General features: G+C 46.3%; 1 long non-coding RNA gene across 1 annotated transcript in view; it reads left to right on the top strand.

The window, feature by feature from the left end:
- Positions 1 to 24,336, top strand: part of LOC113566331 — a 69,328-nt gene extending 44,992 nt beyond the window's left edge. The window contains exon 3 of the long non-coding RNA XR_003409061.1: positions 24,312 to 24,336. This is a non-coding gene — a long non-coding RNA (uncharacterized LOC113566331). The remainder of the gene's footprint in view (positions 1 to 24,311) is intronic.
- The last annotated feature ends 390 nt before the right edge of the window (positions 24,337 to 24,726 follow it).

Raw genomic sequence — 24,726 nt, forward strand, 5'->3', positions numbered from 1 at the left:
GCTGCTCAAACCTCATAATGTCTTGCCCTTTCGGAGCATTCAAACTGTGTCCATTAGCTTTTCTCCTCATTTCTCTTGTTGCGTCGTCCCTGCTCCCCTCCTTCCCTTTCTTTTACTTAATTGTGTTGCTGTTGTTTCTGTTGATATTTTCCTTTCTTTATTAATTATTAACTGACACTGTGCCCCAAACAGCAGCCACTCTGGCACTCGCACTGGCATTCGCATTCGCACAAGTGTGTGGTGCGAACAGCTTGAGAATTTTTCATGTTTTTCCTGGTTTACATACATATACCCCCAGCCCCTAAGTGAACCCCACACACGCCCATCGCGCTGCCCTGCCCGGCCCTGCCCCCCCTGGTCGTACCCCCTTTATGGACCTGCTGACGTGCCAGGCAACGATTTTTATTTATATTTTTCCTGGTGTTGGGTGCTGCTGGTGTTGCTGGTGTTTTTCTTGTTGTTACTTTATCAAAATGAGGTTAACAAACGTTCCCAAGGCCATTTTACTAGAGGGAGAGACGACGAGCAATACCCCCACTCGGTATTACATTCACCCAGTCACACACACACTCACACTCGCACACTCACACTCGCAGCACTCACACATTCGAAAACACTCACAGGGCACGAGCACCACTCGTATGTTGATTCGCACTTGACATTTACTTTGTAGTAAACGTAAAAAACTACAACTGAAAGCAGAAACAAAAACAAAAACAAAGAGGGAAAGCGAGGGTTAGAGGCAACCGATGGCTTAAATACCCTTCAAGAGGGGTGGTCTTTGTTTTTTGGGTAGGTCTTTCGATTTTCAAAGGCTTTAAAAGGTGCCCAAAGTAAAGTTCTATGATCCGATTGTCCTCTCTCTGCACGAAGGATTTGTCCTACTTTCGGGGGAGCAGCCATGGCCGAAACCTGGATTCGATTAGGCCAAGAAGTCCCCTTGGCCTAATCGAATCCAGGTTCTCAGCAGCCTTGGGGGGTATGCAAAGCCCCACCCTTGTACCGTAATACCCACTCTCCCCAAAAGGGTGTCCGAGTGGCTCTCAATTCTTTCTCTATCTCTTGCCACCCCAACCCCCTCCTCCCCCCGCCCGTTATTCCATTTGTTCTATCTCTTTTCCACTCGTGCTATTTGTCTGTCTATTATCGTAATTTTTTTGTTGTACTTTTTGCTTCTTTTTCCTTTTGGTTTTTTATTGTAAGTTTTTTATTTTTGCTCGTAAATAGAAAAAAGAGAGGCGCGTGTCTACGAAGGTGAGTGGTGGTGCAGTAAGGCAGGGAAGGGGGGTAGGGGAAATGCGCAAAAAGGTGTTTAAACAACGTGGTAGCCATCAATAGGGGAGGCCAATGGAACAGGGGGCGGAGAGGGAGGGGTGAGCCTTCTGGCAGTCGGGGTCTAGGCCAAATGTCGGCGCGTGTAGACTTTTCAAGTACCCAAATGGCGGCGTCTCAAGTGCATAAAAATCCACTAACAGCAAAAAGAGAGAGATGGAGCGATAATCAAAGAGACAGAAAGAGACGGTGAGAGATAGTGGTGGAGTAAGGGAGACGGAGCTAGTTACGACATTGCCACCAACAACAAAACGTCTTTCCCAACATTATTTGCTATCTATTACGCTTGGAACGTCACATCATCGAAAAAGAGAGAGTCCATAGAGCCCATTAACCCACGACTGCTATATGCCCTTCTTACGATCTGAAGAATGGGACGAGAACTCGGAGGATCTATTCAGAAGATGATTTAGGGAAATATTTTGAAATTTCCAGGGTGGATCTTTGGATCTTGGATGGAAGGTCATAGATAGGTCCGTGCTCCTACAAGCAGCTTAAGTTTTCTTAACACCACAAGAATTTGCATCTATATTTAAAGGAATAGTAGTTCAAATAGGAAATTAGAGCATAACCATAGTAAAATATCTCTTGCACACCCAAAATCCCCTCCAGTGTTGTACAGTTCCCAAATTTAGGCGAAGAAATTGAGAGGATAAGCGTTAAACTTCTATAATTCGATCACCATTTTGATCTCTTCTATAGAAATCGTGATTATAGGGCATTCCGATGATCCCTAAATTCCACACTCTCTCTCTTTCTTTCTTTCTTTCTCTCTCTCTAACGGTTCTTTCTTTTACCCCTATCCCTCCCTCTTCGTTTTCTTCTTGTTCTTCCAAGCTTCTTGCTCATTCTTTCCTTTTTTAATGACATTTTTGTGCATGTTTTATTCGATGCTCGTAAACATTTTGCGGTTGCTCGTTATTTTCGTTGAAGTAGCAATCCGCAGCCAGAGAGTGAGAGAGAGGGCGAGATGGCAGCTACTGCTATAAGCGCACGGTTGCATTTCTGTGTTTCAATTCAATTTCCGTTGGTTTTTCTGTTTTCCTGCCACAAAGTGTTATCGATGACGTCGTTGCAACTGCCACGTGCCACGTGCCTTACGTCTATTGGTAAATGCAACAAAGTAACTTGGTGGAGGGGGGGGATCTGTTATCTAATCTTTCATTTGCTTAGACCAATGGATGGTCCTCTCTCCGGCTCCTGCCGCTCTGTCCGCTTTGACGGGTGTCCGTTAAGTGTCAAACAAAATGTCAGATGAACAAAAAAAAACGAGAGGCAGAGAGAGAAGGAAAATGAAAAGCGCGCCAGGAAAAACACACAAACACTTTGTACAAATCACTTATGACAGTGGGAGGGGTGGGGTGGGGACTGGGGCTGCCCCCCAAGCCCCTTGACAGATTGCACTTGCCCGAAATTGAATCATCAACGGGAATGGGCCACCGAAAAAAAGAAAAACGAGTGGCTAAAAGGGTGGAGGGTCGGGGCATCATCATCTGCAACGCATCTGCCACGACCCACCCCCCACACTGGCCCACCCCCAACCCCCCAACGGGAAGAGGCAGCCCCTCTTCTGATCCACTTTACACTTGTGGCGCGCACAGACACATCCTTTCGCCTGTCGCCCCACTCTTGTCATGTGACAGCAATTAACACGAAGAAGCGCAGGCTCCCCAAAAAAACAAAAACAACAACCAAAAAAAGGGGGGCAAATGGAAGGAGCAAGAAGGAGTGCTGCAAGAGTGTGGACGAGAAGAATGAATGAATGGGGATGTCTGCTGCGTTTTTGGGGCGCAGGGAGCAGGGGTGTGCGGTGCGGTGGGGGGGGGGGGGGGGGGGCCGGGCACGACTTACTTGTGGCTTCCATGCAACAGTTGCAAATTGTTGTTCAAGAGACAGAGCGACAGATACACGAGTCCGGGATTTTTGCGGAAATTCAATTTGCGGACAGTCTTTACGCCACTCTTCAGCCCCTCCATAGCCCCTCTTTTTTGACAGCCCAGCCCTCTACCCGTGCTATGGGTCGTAGAGGGTGCGGGGGGGTGGAACTTTGCAACTTTGTTGCATTTTCTAAGTAATTTGTCATCGTTTTGGCTTCGTTGCAAGCCAAATGACAGAAATGACAAGAGTGTCAAGACAGAGAGAGAGAGAGAGAGAGAGAGAGAGGGAGAGGGGGAGGGGGGGATAGAGTACCCCCAAGATTCAAGTCTTGCAATCTTCTAGGCAAAAACATAATATTTTTGTGTGGTAATTTTCATATTGTATTTATTTAGAATTTCTCCTGCCCTTCGTCATCGTTGCTGCTGCTGCTGCAGCGCAGACATTCCCCATGTCAAAAGCTATATCATATTTTTTTGGGGGCGAAACAAATTTAGATACCCGGAAGTCTCAATAGATGACAAAAACCAAAGCCGACAATCACTCAAAGGAGAACGAGAGAAAGAAATGGAGGCAGAAGCAGAAGCCGAAAAGGGGGTGGGAGGACAGGCAATGAGAAGATCTTTTGAAGATCATTCTGGGGAAAATGCATTTTGACTTTGTTTTTCTGAGGAATGCGGAAATGCGAGTATATATGGTTCTCCTGAGAAACCAATAAATATCTATGAAAATTTAAGAGGGGATTCCCTCACAAAACATCAACGACAAAAAGGGTCTGACTTGTCTGATTTGGTTTTTATTTCCCTCGAAACCTGCAGAGTTGTCTCTCTCTCCCATGGAATTCCATGTCTAATTATAGCCACAGTCACTCCAGTCCGGTGTACACCTGTTTCAGCTGAAAATAGAATCACAAATTGCTGGAATCTCGGATCTCTGTGTGCATTCCACTCGATCAACAGATCGACAGATCAACACTGCGAGAGTAAATACAAATATTGTATAATTTAATGATTTATTTTAATCGCTGCAACTTCCATCGCCAGTTCCCGGACGACTGGCGAATGCAATTTAAGCGCCAGCTGTTGAGTGGCGCCCCCCCTCCACCACCTCCACCACCTCCACCCCTTCAGGAAATTCCAGTTATGCATCCCCCAGCCAAAGTTCGAGTTTGCTTTTTTTTTTGTATGCAGTTTTCTATAGATTTCTGCGAATTGAATTTTTGCACTTGAGAAATGTACAGAGAAATATGTAAATTTTACGACGTTAGAAATACAATAGAAACCACTGAGTGGGGGGAGGGGTGGGGGCCAGGGGGGAACTGTAATTTACAACGTTTATGTGGAGGCACATGACAAAAATGAGAATGGAATGGAATAGAGAGCAGCCCCCCCAATCCCCAACTGGTGTATGTAGATCAATGATTTTCGATCTTTTTGAATGATTTATTATTGTTTTTTTTGGTTAATTATTTTGATTGGTTTATTGTTTGGGAAAGAGCGACAAATACAGGTCAATAAAATATATATTAAAGTCGTAAAAAGATTTGGCATTGGAGCACATTTTTTTTAGATTTTAGTTGTTGTTTTTTTTCGGTTTTGTTTTTTGTCGTACGAGAGACGTGCTTTGGCAACATTTTGTTGCTGTTTTGTATCTCTGTAGCGCTGTAGCTATTGTTGTTAACGGCCTTCGCTAATGAACAGTTATGCAATGTGCAAAAAGTAAAACGGACTGAGGAAAACAGACACAAAGATACAGATACAGAGCGCCGCCGACGCCAAAGCGGAGCAGCAGCAACGGCAGCAACGGCAGCAACGGCAGCAACGGCAGAGGAGAAGCAGAGGAGGCAGAGAAACGGACTGCAAGCCAACTTTTCTGAAACTGAAGCTGAAAAAATAAGCAACAACAGAAAGAAACACAAAAAAAAAATAGCGACTAAAAGAGGAAAGGATGACAAAGAATGAGAGAACGAAGCTATAGATACCCTTGGAGATCGTGCCTTGGAGACGGTTCAGTTCTATAGGAAAAATATATACAAAGGTACGACCAAAATGAGTCTTGGGAAAGTGGATACATTTCAAGGCTTTACTTCTGCAAATAAGATATATTTTCACACTGAGATGCGGTTTTTGGGCTCCACAGACGTAATGGTCTCTGTGTGGCGTAGGGTATTTGGAAAAGAAACAACTGGAGTCTCTAGAGCCGTTATAAGCGAATGCTTTGAGCCAAAACATGGACTTTGGACCCCGGAGTCGACGGAGCACACGCAAACCTGCCATGGTCTGTATCTCTCTCTTTCTCTCTCTCGGTCTCTCTGTCTGTATCTCTGTGAAGTGCGGATGTGGATGCGGATATGCCAGAGCGGAGGAGATCTCTCTGGAAAGCTGTTTTTGTGTTCCCGGGGAAGGGGCGGAGAGCGTGAGAGCAGGAAGTTGGAAGAGAAAGAGAAAGAGGATGATCTACAAGAAGAGAAACAGTCAAAGAAATATTTACTACCAATTGGCAATAGCCAGCACCCAGTGAATATTTGACCCCGTTTTTCGAGGCAGGTGAAACCATAGAAGAGACACCAGACATCGCCCACTTGCTCCGTTCCTTGGGGTTCCGTTTCGTTCCGTTCACTCACTCCATTCCTACGGGGTTCCACACGCACCAGACACGCATGGCATGGTATTCCTTGGTTCTTTACGGGCTTTTCTTCGGCCGCAAGGGTTGATTGATTGGTCGGATGGCGGTGCCTATGTTTATGTTGTTTATGGGGTTGTCTGCGATAAATATTCAAACGATTTTGTTTATAATAAAGTACAACTTAACCTGAACTTTAACCTATGAAGCCTACATATCCTATCTGGAATATCCTATCTGAAACCCCTTCTGCGATTACCTGCCACCCACCTGAAACCGCCATTAGCATTGTACCCTGTTTCAAGTTCTTTATGGCTTACTTTTGATTCGGATTTCCATGGTTATATCATATTTTTGGTCTGGCATTCAAATGTGTAGATAAGACGGGGTTCTATTCGATATGCCACCACCCACTTGCCCCACAGCGGGCATAGCCCATGGTCTTTATTGCGTTGTTTTGTGACGGCAATTACAATGGAAACACCGAAACGAAAGAGAACAGAACAAAACGAGCAAAATAAAGTGGGAATAAAAACAGAAATGCGTAAATAAAAAACCAATTCACCCACGTGAAAAATCAAAAAATACAAACCAAAACCAAAGCAAGAACAAGAGATTCCAATAGCAATTCCGGGATCTCCAGCCCTGTAGATAGAGTACAGAGTGTGGGGGGGAGGGGCGGGGGACGACCGACACGGGGAGTGAGACAGAGACAGAGACAGAGACAGAGAGCAGCCAATGGTTCATTCAACTTTCCCATAGGGCTGAAAAGAGGAACGATGAACAGGCAGAAAAGGTGGGCAAAAAGAAATACATATGTAGAACAAATGTGTAATTGGTGGATTTTGATTTGTTGATTCCTATGGTCTATGGTCTATGGTCTATGGTCTCTCTGTAGAACCTCGACGTGTAATCGTGTATCGTGTAACCTCTACAGAACCCTATTTTTGGTACAGTTGGTGCAAGTACAAATGGAGCAGGGAAGGAGCAATGTAATGGAATAGTAGTACAGCACAGCACACAGAGCGGGAAAAAATGTCGACAGTTGTGTGATCAATTTACAAGCAGAGGACCGAGGCGAAGCGAAGCAAAGTAGTGGCCCTAAACGACCAAAGTAGTGGCCGACCAGACGCAGAGGCCCAAAAGCAGAGCCAGAGCCAGGGGCAGTGGCAGTGGCAGAGGAATAGCAGCGACGACGTACAGTTTACAACAAGAAGAAGCAGTTTGTTACGAACTAGTGTGGGGGACGTACTGCCAGCAAAAACAGAGAGAGCGGAGCGCAGGCGAGAGAACAGGAGAGCAATATTACGAAAGTGAATGCATAAAAACAAACGCGAAAAACCAAGAGAGCAAGAGAGCCAGAGAGCGAGAGGGCGAGAGAGGGAGAAGAGCTCTGCCCGAGAGCGCGCAACGAAATGACAATGAAACGAAAGAGTGCTGGCAACGGAATGAAAACATGCGTTCCACAATTCATTCGGCGGCGTTCATTCGTTCTCTTCGGCTGCGCTCGCTCTCTTTGCGCGCGCGCCGTGCCAATGCCAACTGTACCCCGTGCAGAGGTGTTTCATTTCCTTCCATTTCGCAGCCGCAACGCAGCGCAACCCCCGACCCGCCGCTGACATCAAAACCCCCTTCGACCGACGGATGAGTGTGTGTGAAAATCAAAATAAATCGTAAATAATTTTCTGTCCCTCTCCTTTTCGCTCTCTCTCTTGCTCTGTCTCTCTGTTTCTGTTGCTGTTGCTCTGTTGCTCTGTTCCTGTTATGCTTTGTTGTTGGGGCTGGGTTCTTTTGTCTCTTTCCATTGCTCTTGCGACCATCTGCATATCGCTCTTGCCTTTGCTCTTTCTACTACGCGCTTTATCTCCGTGTTTTCGGTATTTTATCTCTTTCTACTACGCTCGCCCTGTCCCTGTCACTCTCTGTGTTTTGCTTTTGTCTCTTTCTACTACGCGCTCTTGTTGTTGCTGTTGGTGTCATTCGCATGAATGGAATGGTTTGGGGTCCAACACAGGCCCTCTCCCTCTCCCACTCTCGCTGCGTGTGTGCATGGCTGTGGCTGGAAAAGAGAGCGCGCTCTTCGTGCGGTGTTGTTGTCGTAGTAGTAGTAGTATTTTGAGTATTTTTTCAGTTCGTCTCTGTCTTCCGTCTCTCTCTCTCTCTCTCTCTCTCTCGGAGTTCCTCCCCTCTGCTGGCGCTCTCTCTGAAATCCGATAACCAGTGTGCGAGCGAGACAAAAGAATAACAAACAATTATAAGTTGTGAGCGTGTGAGTGAGGCCTTCTCTGCCTCTGCCTCTGCCTCTGCCTCGGCCTCGGCCTCTGTCGCCCTCTCGCTCTGTCTGTGAGGAATGGGAATTTCACAACAACGCAGCATAGACGTCGACGTCGCCTGCAACAGCGGCAGCGTTTGCGTCGCGTCGCTGCCTCGTGCCAATTTCACTTGCAGCGAAATTTCTCCCTCTCTCTCTCTCTGTGGTCGTCCCACCCTCTGTCTTTCTCTTGTAAATTTACAACGTGCCACATGAGTGAGGGTGGGTGTTGCAAGGGGCGGCGGAGTAGGAGTGGCGGTGGAGGAGGAGGCAAGAAAATGTGTGTGTGCGCGCGTGTAAAAGGTCTCGTAACGAAAAGCGAAATAAAAACAAAAACCGATGGCAAGAAGAAGAAAACGAAGAAACATTTGATGACGCGCCGCTGCCTTCGGTTCCCAAGGTGTATCGCTCCAGTGGGTGGTAGTACGAGTGCGAGTGAGAGTGTGGGTGAGGGTGGGGGTGGGGTGGGTTGGCGTAGGGTTCTTTCGATTGCATTCCAGTCACCGATGAGTGCGAATGTGTGCGTGTGGATGCTGCTGCAGAGAACGGGAGGGCCCTACCTCTCTAAACAATATACCTTTACTACGGTCCAAGTCTATGGACTCTGCCCCTGCCCCTGCCCCTGCCCCTGCCTCCGCCTCCGCCTCTGCTGCTATTGTTGCAGATTGATTTTTGATGCACACGTGTGTGTGTGTGTGTGTATTGGAGGGGCTGGGGCGGCGGGGTGTACGTGTCTAGCGGGGTGTCTTTGCCTTTCGGAACAGATAGTGCGTGCCATGCCACATGTCCGCTGGGATCATTCTGGAATGGAATGGAATGGTCTTCGGGCCTCCTCTCTCGCTCTCTGCTTCTTCACGCTGCGGCACAAGCGTTTTGTTGGGAAATACATTTTTAGAGATCAAAATCTCTATAATTGGGGCAACTATTTGTTCAGGCACACACTTCAAGTGATAAATGTACCATCGAAGGAATGCCATTAGGGACACCCCCTCCCACCTCATCATCAAAAGTCACCAGACGGGAAATTAAGCTTAATTTGCTAATGAAATGGGATAGAGTTTGAACGGGAATTTGACGGAGGAAATTTATTCGGAAAAAATGGGCCAAAGGGTCCAACAGGGCTACCTTTTTAAGGTAAAGGACTATAAGATCTCTACTCAAATCTCTACTGAATGAAGAAATGCTATGATAACTCTTCTCTTCCTCCCCCCCCTTAACAATATTACAGTGAGAAGTGAAAACCCTAAGGGCGATGGTTTTCCTCCATATCCCTAAAATTGGGGATCAAGTAAACCCAAACCATCCCAATAGTGGATAGAATGATAGGTTGTCCAATCATCCCAATGAAGTAGCTACAGGAATACTGGCTCCTCAAGTCCCACAAAGTCGCTCAAGTCGCTTAAATATAAATTTATTAAAACTCAATCATATGGACTCGGACTTTAGTGCTGGCACAGCCATAACTTTTCAGTTTACTCCTTTTTTAAGGGCTTTTCCATTGCGATTTTTAAAAGACAAAAAATTGTATCTGATAAATCTATAAGCGTGACTTTATTGCATTATATTTTGCAATTTTGTGAAGGAGCTAACTATTAAACTCTTGAAATATGGGGAGCAAAAGTGAATACACACTCATAATCACTTATGTAAGTAATTTCGTCGCCCATAACCGCCCCAAGAATAAAGTTAAGCAAACCAAATTTTGTTCCCATATAAATAATTGTATTCTTAACAAATAAACAATAATTACAAGAACGAATGAGAATTTTTCAAAGAATAAAAAATAAAAAAATTAAATAAAATCATAGTATTAGCATTTTGTGCATAGACCCTTTTGTTAGATATAACTTTATTAATATGGTTTGGAATGCTCTCTACCATAAATATCTTTCGGAATAAGATTCTATTCTCCGGAGATCGCCTAGGTTAGATGCCGCTGATTCGTACTTCCCAAGCTGTCGTTCCCACTGTAGGTACATAATATCAAATATCAAATAATACATATCAATAATATCTATATAATAGTATGTACAAGTAAAACTGATTTCCGTATGAATGAATGTCTTGAGGGTCTTTCAAATGTATGTAGATATTTCTACGGGCCCCCATTCATAAGTAACAGAACTCTTATCCGTTTCACGCAACCTTATCGCTGGGCTCTAGAATTTTCCCCGCACCCTAGACCGAAGCAACAGATTCTAGGGGTATGGAAAATTACCAAAAGAAAATGTGGAAAAGTATAAACACACTTCCACTCGGAGAGAGAATGAGAGGGAGAGTGAGAGTTTCCTCACGATTAGAAGAAGCCAAAAAACTGATAAAGCAATCTCTCGGAAGTCCCCGAAGAGTGGGGGCGAGATTGAGGTCGCTTCCCCTCGATTCTGGGTAAATCTTCTGGTTAATCCCTTTGATGGATGCCCCCTCAGGTGGCACTCTAATCCCCAGCCCTCAGCAGGTGGGAAGTTCCCTCCATTAGGCGGTGGACGGGGGGCGGAGTGGAAGTCAAGACTTCAATCAAAATGATAGATAGAGAATCGTGATCGGTTCGACAAGAGTTCGAATGAAAATGCTTCCGAACTTCAAAGAAAATACCCCCGTTTCGACAGATGGGGCCCCCCCCCATTCAGGGGAGGTAGGGGGGTGGAGTTTGGAAGGTACTATCGCCTTCGGTCTGCGGCCTCAAGTGCGTACGTGACGACGCTCATTGAGCGCTTTGCGCGTTGCGTGTTGCGTGTGCTTCTGCCTCGGATTCACACGCGGCGTCGGCGTCGGTGGCGGCGGCTCGATGTTGCATTCCCGCGCTTGGGTCTGGGGGGGGCTATTCTTTTTTGGATGCGTGTAAACAAAGCGATAACTCAGCTGTCGACAGGCCAAGCGCACACACACACACTCACACACTGTGTGTGGAGCGGACCCAAGTCCGAGGCCGAATCGGAGTTGTAGTCGGAGTCGGAGTCGGAGTCCGTAGTCATAACTCCACTTCCACTTATTGACTTCCCATTCTCCCCGAAGTTCTCTCTTGAGTTATTATCTGCGGACGTGCATGCGTGTGCGTGCGTGTGTGTGCGTGCTCCAGGTTCCACTTCCAGGCATTCCCCGACAGCCGCTAAACGATCGTTTAGTCCATGGCCCAGGGGCAGGGGTAACCTGTGAATGGAATTGGGAATGGGAATGGGAATGGGAACGGGATGGGGTGGGGTGGGGGTTCCCTCCTCCCGTTCCGACGGTGTTATGATTGAATTATGGGACTCGACTGATTTATGAACCATCGGAATACCTGGGGTTGCTTTGGCTGATGTCTTCACTTGGTGGGGCCTTTCCTCCTCCACCTCCTCCACCTCCACCTCCTCCTCCTACATATGCCATGGACGCCATGGGAATAAGTAAATGTCTTGTTCGGTTCGCAATTAAGACGGAAACGATATCATCTAAAGAGGTTTAACGGCTGATAACTCCGGATGGAGCTATCTATGTGGGTTACCTTCGAATACAATTTGGTTTTATTCGAATGAAAGAAATGAATGATGTATTCTATACTTTAAAGCAGTTCTGGGCTTTAGATCATCAGGTTTATCCTGATAGCTCAGAATCTGTGGGTTACCTTCTGTTACTCTTCGAGTATCGGCCAGAATAGGCGAATTATGGTAGGATTTCCATAAAACAAAGGATTTGAAAGCAAAGAATTCACGATTTCAGTGGCTTACATTTCAGGATCTACTGATAACCTATGGATTCTGTCTTAATATTGATTTTCATCATAAGATAAGATCCTGAGATCATAGATCCTCAGAGATAGCCGATGTTTATGTATCCCTGCCCCAAGCTAAATCCCAAGGCAAATGGAAATTCAATAAGTGTCCCACATTTAAATATTGGAATTTCCCAAGCTTTTCAGCCACACTCCCCTGCCATCCCCTCCTCGCCCCCACCCTCTGTAGTCTTGAAGTCATTTCCTGTGCCTGGTGGCCCACCTGGATGCTGCATCCACGTCCACGTCGACGTCCACACACAGAGATATCTGTTGACCACCTGGCCAAGGATTTTATCGCTCAAGACACACTACTCGAACACTCGGACACACATCGAACATCGAACGTTTGTCTTTGCCACAGGCGAAAGTAGTTTTGTGGCCAATTGCCTTTTGCCCCCGCACTCTGTGGTGCTGTGCTGTGCTGTGGTGCCTCTCCTCCGTGCCTCACCCCACCCGCCCCTGCACCCCTGCACCCCTGCACTCTTGCCCGCTGGAGGCCTCAGCTGCAGACACGTCATAGCAAAAATTTTATGGAGCAAAATTTATGTGCTCAGCATTTGCATAAAACTAATTTTGCCAAAGCGAAAACTAAGACGACAAATGGGGTATGGAGTGCACTGAGAGAAATGCGCATATAGACACCTCGAAGAGAGAGAAAATAACGGTCTTAAGGTCGAAGATCGAAGATCGAACGGGGGAAAAATGAGAGATAAAGAGAGCGCGAGAGCCAGCCACACTGGGAGAGAGAGAAATATTAGAACATTTTGGAATCAGTTTAAAAGAATATTTTTATAACCTAAACAGATAGTGTACTTTCTTCTAAAAAAAATGTTTAAGGGAGAAAGACGAAGACGAAGAAGTGGAAAAGTATAGATAGGGTACTCTATCCCGATGATTCGATGTCATACGATAGAGAGAACGATATTTAAGGGAGAAACACAAGACTAAGAAGTAGAATAAGTATAGATAGGGTACTCTACATCGATGATTCGATATCATACGATAGAGAGAACGATGAAAAGTGCAACGAATTGAATGAAAATGTCGTGAAAACTAAACGAAAAACAAGCCTTGAAAATCTTAGACAAATTACCTTGAAAAAAGAGCTGGTTGCCAGATGGATCACTCATCTACAGCTTCGTCTTTTCTTCTATGCGAATTTCTCTCAGTGCATTGCTCACGTTACATAACTGTCGCTGCTGTCGCCGTCGCTTCGCACCGGAGGAGAGTCATTCAGTCAGAGATAACGCCGCCGCCTGATCTGTTTGCTTTTGGCGAACGATGTCTGCCGTCGCCGCCGCCGCCGCCACCGCCACCGCCACCGCCCACCGCCCACCGCTGCCACTGGTGGTCGCTGCCACTCCTGCACCTCCCTCCCACCCATCTAACCTTGCAACACACACTAGCCCCACCCACCTTGCAGCCTCCTGTGTACCGATCTCTCCACCATCCACCGGCCCCCCCTCCTCGCCCCCACCCCTTTCTTTTGTATGCTTTTGCGAAAATGGATTAGCGTGGGTTCACATGAGCCGCACAAATGTTTGGGTTTCATAAAATGGTGACATGGCTAGCCCCCTGCCCCCTGCCCCCCTCTGCACCTACACGGGTGTCTCCTCTATTTGTCCAACGTTGGCGTGAATAAATATGAAACGATGTCTGGACCCTGGACCCTGGACCCTGGGGACCCGAGGCCTGTTTATAAAATGTTCCCGCCAAAAAATGACAAAAAAAAGAAGAAAAAGAAACAACACAAAAAACGAGAAAACAAAACTTGCAACGTTGCTTTTGCCGTTGCACGTGCGGTGTGGCTCTCGCTCCCTCCCCCTCCCCCTCTCCCTCTCTGTCTGTATCCACATTTGCGGCTCCTTCGATGTCAAGTTACGAGGAGAACACTCCACTTCGCTGCCGAAAGGGTGTCTGAAAGGCAGTGGTGGTGGTGCTGGTGGTGGTGGGGGGGCATGCAACAGCAGCAAGTGGCGCTGAAACCCGAAACCGAAGTCTGGAGCGAGTCTCCCGCTTCTTGCCTCCCGCCTCCTGCCTCTTGGCCCCTTGGCCTCTTTACCTCTTGCGTCTCCTCTTTTCTGCATTTGGCGCGAAAAAATTGTGGCGGCAGACAAATGCAAAGGTTGCAACTTTTTGCACAGTGGAGAGGCAGCCTGGAATTGGATTTGCAACAAGAGATTTTGTTTGTTTGTTTGCATTATTCTTTCCGCTCGTTTTAACCTTTGTTTTTTTTATTTTTTGTGGTTTTTTTGGGGGGGAAAAAGCTGATGTTTCCAAAAAGAAATTGAGAGCAGAACGGACGGCCAATTCACAGCCAAGATTAGGCTCCAGAATCAATTATAAATCATCGCAATCATTGGGGGATATTAGGGCCCCATCAAAGCCCTCCCCACATCGGTCCGTTTCCTGGGGAATCCCCCAAATCAAAAATACAAAAAAAAAACAACGACAAAAACTGTTATGCAAATATCACTTTTACTCGGCTTTTTATAAGCCATCTGCCCCATCCAAAATGTGTCGCTGGAGAATATTTATTTATTTTTGATTTGAAAGGGGAGACGTGTTCGAGAGGCCAAAACTATAAATTTTGTGAGGGGCGGCCTCCCCGCTTCCCGGACTTCGTCTTCGACTTCGAATTTGACTTCCATTTCCACTGCCAGGGCGCTTCCTCTTCAGTCGAAAGACCGCTCCAAAACGATTTGTTACGCATTTCGTGTCAACTATGAATAAAATATTGCCGAAACCACAAAAACCACAAGAATAACCACAAGGAGAAGCGGAGAAGGAACCAACAAAAAAAAAAAACCAAAAACTGGAACACTGAAAAGGAGGAAAAGGCAGGAAAAGGCAGGAAAAGGCAGGAAGCATTCGGAGCTGGAGGAGGCAAAGAAAACCCAATAAAGCACATGGAACACACACAGAAAAACAGAAGCCGAGAAACAGAAGGAAACTTTTTCCAATAGACATTTATCAAACAAACAAAAAAACGAGGGAAGAATAATTTACATTTTATTAAAAACTTCTGATATGCGATGGGAGTTTGTGTTTTTTTTTGCGAGAGGGGACAGATTGGTCAAGGGGTGGAGGATATGTTTTAGGAATACAACAAGAAATAAGGAAAGGGAGAGGTATACGAATGGAGAGTTAAGAGATTAGGGGCCGTAATGTGCTATGTTTTAGCCAGGCTCTTGAAGAACTTAAACAAAATAATGAAAGATTTTCTAAATTGAATGGGATAGTGCCGACTGTTAGTGATTTTTACGCTCCCTTTGATGCATGAATTTATGCATTAAAATCATTTAAATAATCGGCATTATCGAATGCAATCCATCACTGAGCGCTGAGCCCACAGATAGAGGGGGAAAAAGGGGTACATAAAAAACACATACATATGTTTTGGTGGTATTTTGGAGAATAGAAGGTTCTTGGCAAGGCAGGATTTGGATTTATGACACAAAAAATGGAAAGCAGTAAAGAATTTTCCTTGATTTAGTGGCTGTGGCTCATAATGTCTCTTTCAAACACTATTTTGGTAGCTTTCCAATACTGATTAGTGTTTAGAAGAGTTTTTGTATTATTTAATTAATCCACATTAAAGACAGACAACAATTCAAGGATTCTGTGGTGCAGAAAAGGAGAGTACATATCTACCAAAGAAACAAAGAGATCTCCATACTGTCCAGTGTTGGGCAAGGTAAACATTTTTCTATTTCTATTGGGAATCGGTTCAAGCATATTTGATTTCTAATCCTGTTTAATAGAATTTGTTCCTGTTTGTTTTCACGTCTAGCCTATTTTTTGGCCGGTGTGACAGTCAACAGCCAGACCTTTCAACTCCACCCTCTTCTTGCTCACCCTCCCCCTCCGCCACCCCACCACAACCAATATCCCCTCTTCTCTGCCACTTTTGACAGTCGACAAATCACGCAACAAAGGGAAGGAGGAACAAAACTTGATCGAAACAAAAGTTTATAAATTTTTAAAAAAATTTGGAAAAAGCAAAGCAAGTTTTTGGTTCGCTCTCCTTCCACTTGGAAAATTGGTGAAAATGGGGGATGAGTGTGGCTTAGGGGGCGGGGAGGGGAGGACTGTAGGAGGGTGGTGTGCCGACCGGCCTTGTGTGTTGGACAAAAGCCAACATGTCCTCTTTCCTCCCCATCCATCAGCCACACCCCACTTCGCTTTTCACTGGGCTCTGTTCTGTTCTGTCCGTTTTTCACTCTGCTGTTGTGTCCTGTGCTGTCCTGTCCTGTCCTGTCCGCTTTTCTCCACCCCATTTTCCATACTCCACTCTATACCACACTCTGCTTGCTGTTCTCCCAACCATTTTTCCCATAGTCGGAGGAAAACCCCGGCAGTCGTCAACACGGAGAATGAAAACGCATGGGCACAAAATTTCCGCTTCCGTTTCCCGGTTGCTGTCAAAGTGGACAGAGGAGGAGGAGGAGCACACGGCCCCCACCATGGCACACCATCCCATCACCAAAGCCCGTATCCTCCGTATCCTCCGTATCCTCCACATCCTCCACATCCCGTATATCCCCATATCCTCGCCAAAAGATGCGTAAAATGTTTCGGACCCAACTGTCAGCCGTAGAAGAATGGAACAAAGAATGGAAAAGAACGAAAGAAGAAAGCACATGATGATAAAAACAAGAAAGAAGCAGGCACTCGGGAGAGCGACCCTCGGGATACCCTGAAAGATCGAACCTTTCAGAATATCAACAGAAATCAAAGAGTTCTTCCAGCAAGGACGTGCCATGGATGATATCCGGATATATAGAATCTACAAGGGCCTCGATTTTTCTCTAAAAGGAACGAATAATAGAAGGATGCAATGAAAAGTATAAATAAAACAGATGGAAAGACAGATACCGATGCTGATCACGAATCTATATGTTTTCTCTTTCTCTCTCTCTATGCGAAAGGGTATACGAAAAACGTGAGCAAAAATCAAGAGAGAAGCGTGCGACCAAAAGCTGGACAAAGGCATCGGCGCATGCCGCAAACAACAGTTGGATGGGAGATTGCTGTGCGGCATGGCAGAGGGGAAGGAGGCGGCGGAGATGGAGGACAGGCCAAGGGAGCAGCCATTGTGGCGCACGCCATTCAAGTGCGGAAACGGAAGCAGAGAGGGATTGTGGGGCAAGAAGGAAGCAAAGGAATGGTGGAGGGGGCGTGGCGGGGGGGACAGGGCGAGTGGCTACCACAAGCCAAACACAATAAGCGCTTCATAAACGACATTTTTCACCAGAATGAAAAGCAAACACACACACACACACACACACATGCACACCGAAAGAAAAGAGACGCACACACAGACAGGCATGGAAAAATGATTCACGCACAGGAATTGGGTCAAGTTTGTGGGAGAGTGTATGGGAGAGAGTGTGTGTGTGTGTGTGTGTGTGTGTGTGTGTGTGTGTGTGTGTGTGTGTGTGTGTGTGTGTGTGTGTGTGTGTGTGTGGTGCGTGTTAAACGATTTCGCCAGTTTTCCCACTTGAGACACAGACAACAAGGCGCACGGGCACACACAGAGGGCGGGAAATGAGGGAAAGCTCTCGAGCATCGCTTGTTATCCTTGACGCCGGGGCCGGGGCCGGGGCCGCCGCCCAGAAGATATGGAATGTGGAATAGAAGGTAAGGCGGACGACTGCCTTCCAAGGCGGCCAATCTTCCGCTCTTCCGCTCATCCGCTCTCTTTTTTTCCGTTCTTCCTTCTGTCGATGAATAGATCTCACAAGTCCCGTTATGCCAAAAGAAAGACCTTTCTCTGGCGGTGCCTTACCTTCTCGTTGAATGGTCCTTGGCTGCAGGGAATATGCTTTGCAGCCATACCTCCATTTTGCGAGCCTCCTTGTCATCTTCTATTCATCGTCTAGCCTCGTGACTCCTATCCTCATTTGCTGGCCTCGTACTCGTACCCTCATCTGTGTGCCACATCCCCCTTCAGTGCTTTCTAGTCTCCTTTCTCCCATTCTCTATTCCCTATTTTGTGCCACTTTTTGTGGCCAGCCACTGACGCCAGTTGTCTGTTATTTATGCGTATGCTCTTCCTGTTCCACAGTCCATTGTCCTCTTTCTCCTCTTCCTTGCCATTCTTCTAGCTTTCCTCCATTTTCATCGGCCCATTCTTCCAGTTTTCCTCCATTTTAATCTTCCCATTCTTCTAGCTTTCCTCCATTTGCCCCTATTCCCATGTTCTCATTCATCTTCTCACTTTCTGTCAATCATCGCCCTTCAATGTATTGTACCGTGTGGATCGTGTGAATCCTGCTTTATTTTCACAGTTGATATTCCTTAATGGAAGGCCTCGGAAAACTCCTCATTCTCTAACCATCGAATGAACAATCGAATCAAGGAATGACCTCTAGATTTCGTGCTTCGTTGAACCACAGAAGGTGGTGCTGCCTCTATCGAAGAAAAGCTTGTACTTTTTACATCAAATGTACATCGATTAAGGAATGACCTTTGAGGGGTCCTAGCAGGGGGATGGAAAACACTCCCATAATACAGTTCTTGGCTTTGTTTGAACGATAAATGTTTATACATTTATGTACGTGATGTACATATGGGCATAGGGGATGTATGTAATCTATTTGGGGGGGGGAGGCCTGCCTGCCCGCAAAAAAAAGTAATTGTTTATTGAAGTGAATTTAAGAGGAAAATTGCTTTATATTAAACACTCCCTCCCCCCTGCCAAATTCAATTGAATAACCATTCATTCATTCATTCACAGAGAGTGGGAGAGAGAGGGAGAGAGACGGAAGAAGAGTGGATCCTGTGGCTTTCTGTTTGGGGGGAGGGGTTTGTGTTTTAGTTTGAGGAATGGCTGTCAATCTTTGGGGCAGGAGCAGCAGCAGCGGGAGGAGGAGGAGCTGTGGAGCTCTTCGCTGCCTCCCCTTTTCTCAGGCGCCTTAAGTGCCTCTGTCATTGTCTTGCTCTTCGATTGCTCTGCCCCTAGGGGTTATCCAACCCCGCTTTCTCTCTTCCTCTCCCTTTCCTGCTCCCTCTCTCTGTCTCTGTCTCATTCCGCATTTACGAGTACTACCACTACGAGTGTTGTATGCCCCACAACCTTCCATCATTCGCCTTGTCCAATCGCACTCAAACTAATTGCTCTGAAACTGTGGCAGCAAACTGTGGAAATGGATTGCAGAAAACACGGAAGGATGGATGGAGTGTAGGATGGTGTGTGTGTGTGTGTGTGTGTGTGTGTGTGTGGTGTGTAAGTGGTAAATGTTTCAAAGTGTTTCTCAATTAGCTGTCGGAAGGGGGGGGGGGGACCAAGTCCTTCAGGTGTAAGAGGAACTCTGATTGAAAGATGCACAAATCCTTCAAGAACGGGAATGGGAGGGTTCTTTAATGGCTAAATGGGATACACGTTGAGAGATCTACCCAATTGTTTCAATCGAACCTTAAGCATCAAAAGATCTTCCAAGAATGAGGGAAGGAAGATCCCAAATGGAACCGCCCCAGAAATCGCTCATAAATCTCCGATTTTCTCTACCATTTTCTTCATTCATTTGCCACTTCTCTGATTTCATCGTTCTACAATTTTGTCATTCAAGATTTCCACCTCTCACCACCACCCCCTGCACCACCTCGCAGACCTCTCCCTCTGACTCTTCGTCTGCCTCTGAAGTACTTAAATCTCTGTTGTCTTATCACCGAAAACCCAGAGATTTCTTGACTTTTTTGTGTTTGTGGTCATATCATATCATATCATATAATATCATATCTTTTCCATCTGCACATCATCTTCCTGATGATGATTTTTGTCGTCTCATGTCTCTGCTCTGCTGTGTAAATATTTTTCAATGCAAATAAATGATAAACCGTGGAGGGACGACCTCAACTTGTTGAGTTTCAAAGACCCAACCCCTAGCCCCCAACCCCAACCCTAACGCCACAATATGACGTTGCACTTTTCTCAAAAAGAAAAGAAAGAACCCCATGAAAATGTAAAAAGTAAATCAAGATAATGTAATCGGGTTGGGTGGGGGTGGGGCCCTTATGGGATGGGTGGGAGATATGTACAAAATACAAATAAATATAAGGAGTTCGGCCTCTGCCCCGCTGTCGCCCCCGTTGCCCGTTGCCCCCTTCGAAACCATCGTAAAAGCGCTTTTTATGACGTGAATTCATTGAAACAGAGACTGAAACAGAGACAGAGGCGAGGGCGGAGGCAAAAGTCAACTTTTGTTATCTTTATGGCAGATAATGTCAAATCCATCCGTCGGATTCCATGCTCCCTCCCTGCCACAGAGGAGGCGAGACTCCTCTCCGCTCCTACCACTGCCGCTTCCACTACTACTCTGCCTCTGTCTCTTTCTCTCTACTTCTCCTTCTCTCCTGCCTCTTTCTACTCTACTCTGATAACTTATCATTGCCCCCATCCCCCATCCCCCCTCCCCCCTCACCCACTCTGACAAAATGTTGGCTTATTGGAATTGTGACATTATTGACATTTTTGTTATAATTTTTGTTCCATTTTTTTGTTGTAAATTTTGGCTTATTTTTATCTCTTTTTTTTTGTACATTTTTGCTTTTTTTATGTATTTTTTTTACATTATTTCTCTCTCTTTATTTGTTTTTTTTTTTAATTATTCTTGTTTTTTGTTGCCAAAGTTTTTATTCAATGAATTTTTGGATTGATTTTGCAAACTTCTTTCGAGGAATCATTGACGCTATGGGAATTGTTGGGTTTTTTTGGGAGTTTGGGGCATCTTTCCCATTTTTAAGTGTGAAAGATATATCTAAAATATGTGAAGAGTGGGGACAGAAGGGAAGTAAGGTGAGAGGAGCCTAGGAGAGGTGAATAACTGCCAGGAAAGTAACCATCGAAGGTCTCCTTTGAGGCGGCTCCTCTTACATTAAATATTATAATTAAATTTAAAAAAAAATGAATTAAAATTAGAACAAATATGAGAACCGTCTATAGATTTGTAATATAATTTTCTAGATTTTTCCCTTTACTCCTAATGAGTGTCGAGATCTCAAAGAACCTTCCTCTAGACGCAAAAGTTTGCTCTGCTGCTTTTCATTAAAGTTTTCATCCCCCCCGGCCCCTTGCTGCCGAGCATCTTTCACTTTAAGCTTGCAACACATTCAACATGTGCACAAAAGCCGCAGGACAGTTTCGCCCATCAACAGAAGGATGTGTGTGTGTGCCACAGACTCCTCTCCAATCTGCTCCTTCCCCTGCCCCGTGCCCCTGCCCTGTCTTTCTGTTTGTGTAAACTTCGCATTCAATTGAAACCAGCGTACGCTCTGGAGTCCCATACCATCCATATCCCGCCCCCCCCACATGCCATATCGGATCCGACCCAACCCGAACGGCAGGGGAAGCGGCAACACGGCAACGCGCAACGCACAACACACAACGGCAACGGGAAGGGGAACTGCAACGGCAACGGAACTCTGTGTGCAATGAATTTTTTAAAGCTCAATTTTAATCAATAGCTTAATGCTTTATTTATAAGCAAACAATTTAAGCGGCAGCCCCCAGAAACCCCGTCCACCACAGAGCAACATGTTCTGCTGTCATAATCAGCAGAAATCAGCAGAGCTGAGGGGAGGCTGTGGGGGGGTGGAGCGGCGTGGCGTGGAGTCCATGCAGAGGATGAAAGGCATAGAGGAGGGTGGGTTGAGAGGCTGCCAAAAGAGAGGGGCAGCAGCAGCAGCAGCAGCAGCAGCAGCAGAGGCTTTGAACAGAGAGGTCCCACGTGTAAAACAAAGGCAAGGACATGAAGCACCCAGCCCCCCCTAGCCCCACCCCCACGCCTACCCCAAGGCTTCTAGCCGAAAATTGTCGCATTAAACTCGCTTTAACCATGTAAAACTTTGACATAATCGTTTGGCAGAAGCATTTCAATAAAATTTGCATAACGAGAGGAGTCGCGTGGGGAGCTCCCCACACCCCCATGGTGGGACAGGAACAGGAACAGAAACAGGAACTGAAACGGAAATCAGTTTGACATTTTCCCCGATTTTCCTACGATTTTTTGTCTGTGTTTCTGTGTCCAAAACAAAAACAGTCGAAAAAGGCGGCACGAAAATTCGTGGCGAAATCTTTTGTGGATGCTGCGTGGGATTCTCTGAACGCCGGACAACATTTTCGGACAGATGAAAGAGCAATGGGGAAGTGCCACGCCTACCCCCTAGATGAGTGCACACTCTCGCCACAAAAAGGGGTAGAGAATCAGCGAAAAGAGACAAAGACAGAGAGAGAGAGAGTGAGAGCAACGTTGCACACACACTTTTTTGGAGGCACATTTTCATTAATCGAAAATTTCGCGCCAAAGTTTTGGTCCTACGCCACGGCATGGCGCACTCGTCTCTCCACCGGAGAGAGTCTCTCTCTCTCTCTCTCTCTTCATCCCGGGGTTTACGCAACACAAAAACAGGGAATTCCAGCACGCCCCATTCCACAAGGAGGGGGGGCGGTATCCAATCGATATTCTTGCTCCCACTAGAATTTCCCTTTCTTTCTCTTCTGGAACAATATTCTCTGGCTGTGGCTCTGGGGCCGTGCGCATTCTCTTTGCTCCCCCTTCTGCCCTTCTTCTGCTCTTCTGTTCCCCATCGCCCTCTGCTTTCTCGTCCTGCTGCTCCCCATCACTCCGTCGACTCGGTTTGTTTCGGTTTCCTCCTCCCATCATCGTTCGTTGTTGTGTAACGCCAGTCGGAGGCTGTAACTGTTGTTCTGCGTGTCGTGCCACGTGTCGTCCGTCGGCTGTTTCTGAGCGCCGGCCCCAACAAATCCCGGACGGGGCCATGTAACCTGTACTGCCGCAGCGGGACTCCCGATTGCGGGGCTCCCTATACTTTACACCCGGGAGAGTATCCACAAATAGGCCCCTCAAGCCAGGGTTGTTTAGGAGGATAACAGGGCTGTCGAGTTCCACGAATACGGTCTACCGGGTTGTGGATGTTCCAGGATATACACTAGACAGGGTCTCGATGGATATGGGGCTCCAGTTACAGCTGTCGATGGGGAAGGGAATCCGTAATGAGCCTTGAAATTCACACCTTAGGTACAGTCACTACGCATGTAATAAGTTGATTGCTGCCAAGAGATCTTGGAGTAGAAAAATCCACAACTTAATCATGCTATACCATCCCGCGTTCCACAGGCAGGCCCATCGTTTATCCTATCCCAACTGTATCTTATTCTATCCCAATTGTATCTTATGCTTTCCCATCCGGATGCCCTACCGTATCATATTCTCAAACATCTCTGCTGTATCCCTGTATATCACTTCATCCTATCCGGTTTCGTGCAATCCTATCCCAATCCCACCTTATCCGATATCAGCGTATTCCCCTTCATCCAATCGCATCCCAAGCCGCGCTCTACCATCCCTGCCCTCCCATCTGTTCCTCATAATTTCCCACAACATTTTCCCCACTCTATTTCATTTCTGAAACACCGACTACTCGCCATCCCCCTGGACCATTTGCCAATCGATTCGAACTTATCGATTCCGCAAATATTAACCAGGCATCAAGGATTCGCGCGTCCGCTTATGGCGCACTCGTAGCGCTGCAAAAGATTCATTCATGACGGAGCGGAGTTTCCAGGATTCCGCCGGGACCTCCTGGTCCTCCTGGTCCCGTGACGGGTGGAATGCTGTAATGTCGCCACCTGCGTCATCTCTGAGCGCCGCTCCCTCGGAACGCTTATCTTGTAATTATTTCGTGGAAGGGGTGCCGTGTGGAGGCCGGAAAGATACATATTTCGGCTGGAACCAGGAGGCTGCCGAATTAGCAGAGCCATTCTCTCTCCCACAGAGGCACAGAGCCATCGACAGAGACAGAGAGAGAGAGAAGAGAGACGCTTTGGCAGCCAGCCGAATGGGAGCTCTCGGATGCGAAAAGCGGGATGCGGCGAAAGCGTTCGACGAGTGCAATGCCCTGCTTAAAGCACTCACACAAATGCCAGCCATCTATATCGTATATATCGTGTGTATACACACACATACACACATATATATATATATATATATATGTATAGACGCATCGCACAGGGACTCTCGCCTGTCGTCTGTGCGCCTGTCTTGGTGCTTTATCAGCAGCAAGCCCGAAATTTCAACCCCCAAAAAAGCCAAAGCCAAAAGCAGAGAAACAGCAAAATGTACCAGAAAAGAAAAAAAAAGAAAAAAAAAGAGCACCGAACAGAAACAACAAAATTTACAGTGAAGTAAGAATGCTGTAGAATAAGGATGACGAGTGATGGAACAGTCGGTTACCCTGGGAATCGTTGACTTTTTCGAAACACAGAATGTTGCCATTTGAATGTGTGTCTTGGTACCCTTTTGGTATTTGGAGGACTGTTTTATACTCAAGTATTTCCAAGTTCTATTTAACCTAGTTCTTTGATGTTTTATCATATGTTTCTTCTTCTAATTTCAGATTTATTCCATTCAAAACTGTTCCACGTAAGTTGCATTTGAATGTTTCATTCCATTCGTACCAAATTGCATGCCAATTTGAAGTCTGTTTCATTATATTCGTACCCAATTGCATGACAGTTTCAAGTCTCTTCGGGGGCAAAAATAGATCCCGAAAACCATCACAACCCCTAAACACACTCGTCTCAAGTACAGGGTACATGGAGAGCACCAAAAATTCCAGACAACTAAAAGCTTTCATGAGAAACTAACGAAGGCAAACGAAGGGTAGTGGAATATGTATGGGGAATATGGGGAGTATGGGCCACTGTCAGTGGGAGCTGGCAGATGATTAGGGCAGATGTCGCTTGTGGGTGGCCAGAGGGAGAGGGGGGCATCAAGCATCCAGCATCCAGTCCCCCCTCGCCGCACCATTC

The sequence above is a fragment of the Drosophila persimilis genome, unplaced genomic scaffold, assembly GCF_003286085.1.
Source record: "Drosophila persimilis strain 14011-0111.01,24,50 unplaced genomic scaffold, DperRS2 tig00000676-arrow-arrow-pilon, whole genome shotgun sequence".
Taxonomy (NCBI): Eukaryota; Metazoa; Arthropoda; class Insecta; order Diptera; family Drosophilidae; genus Drosophila; species Drosophila persimilis.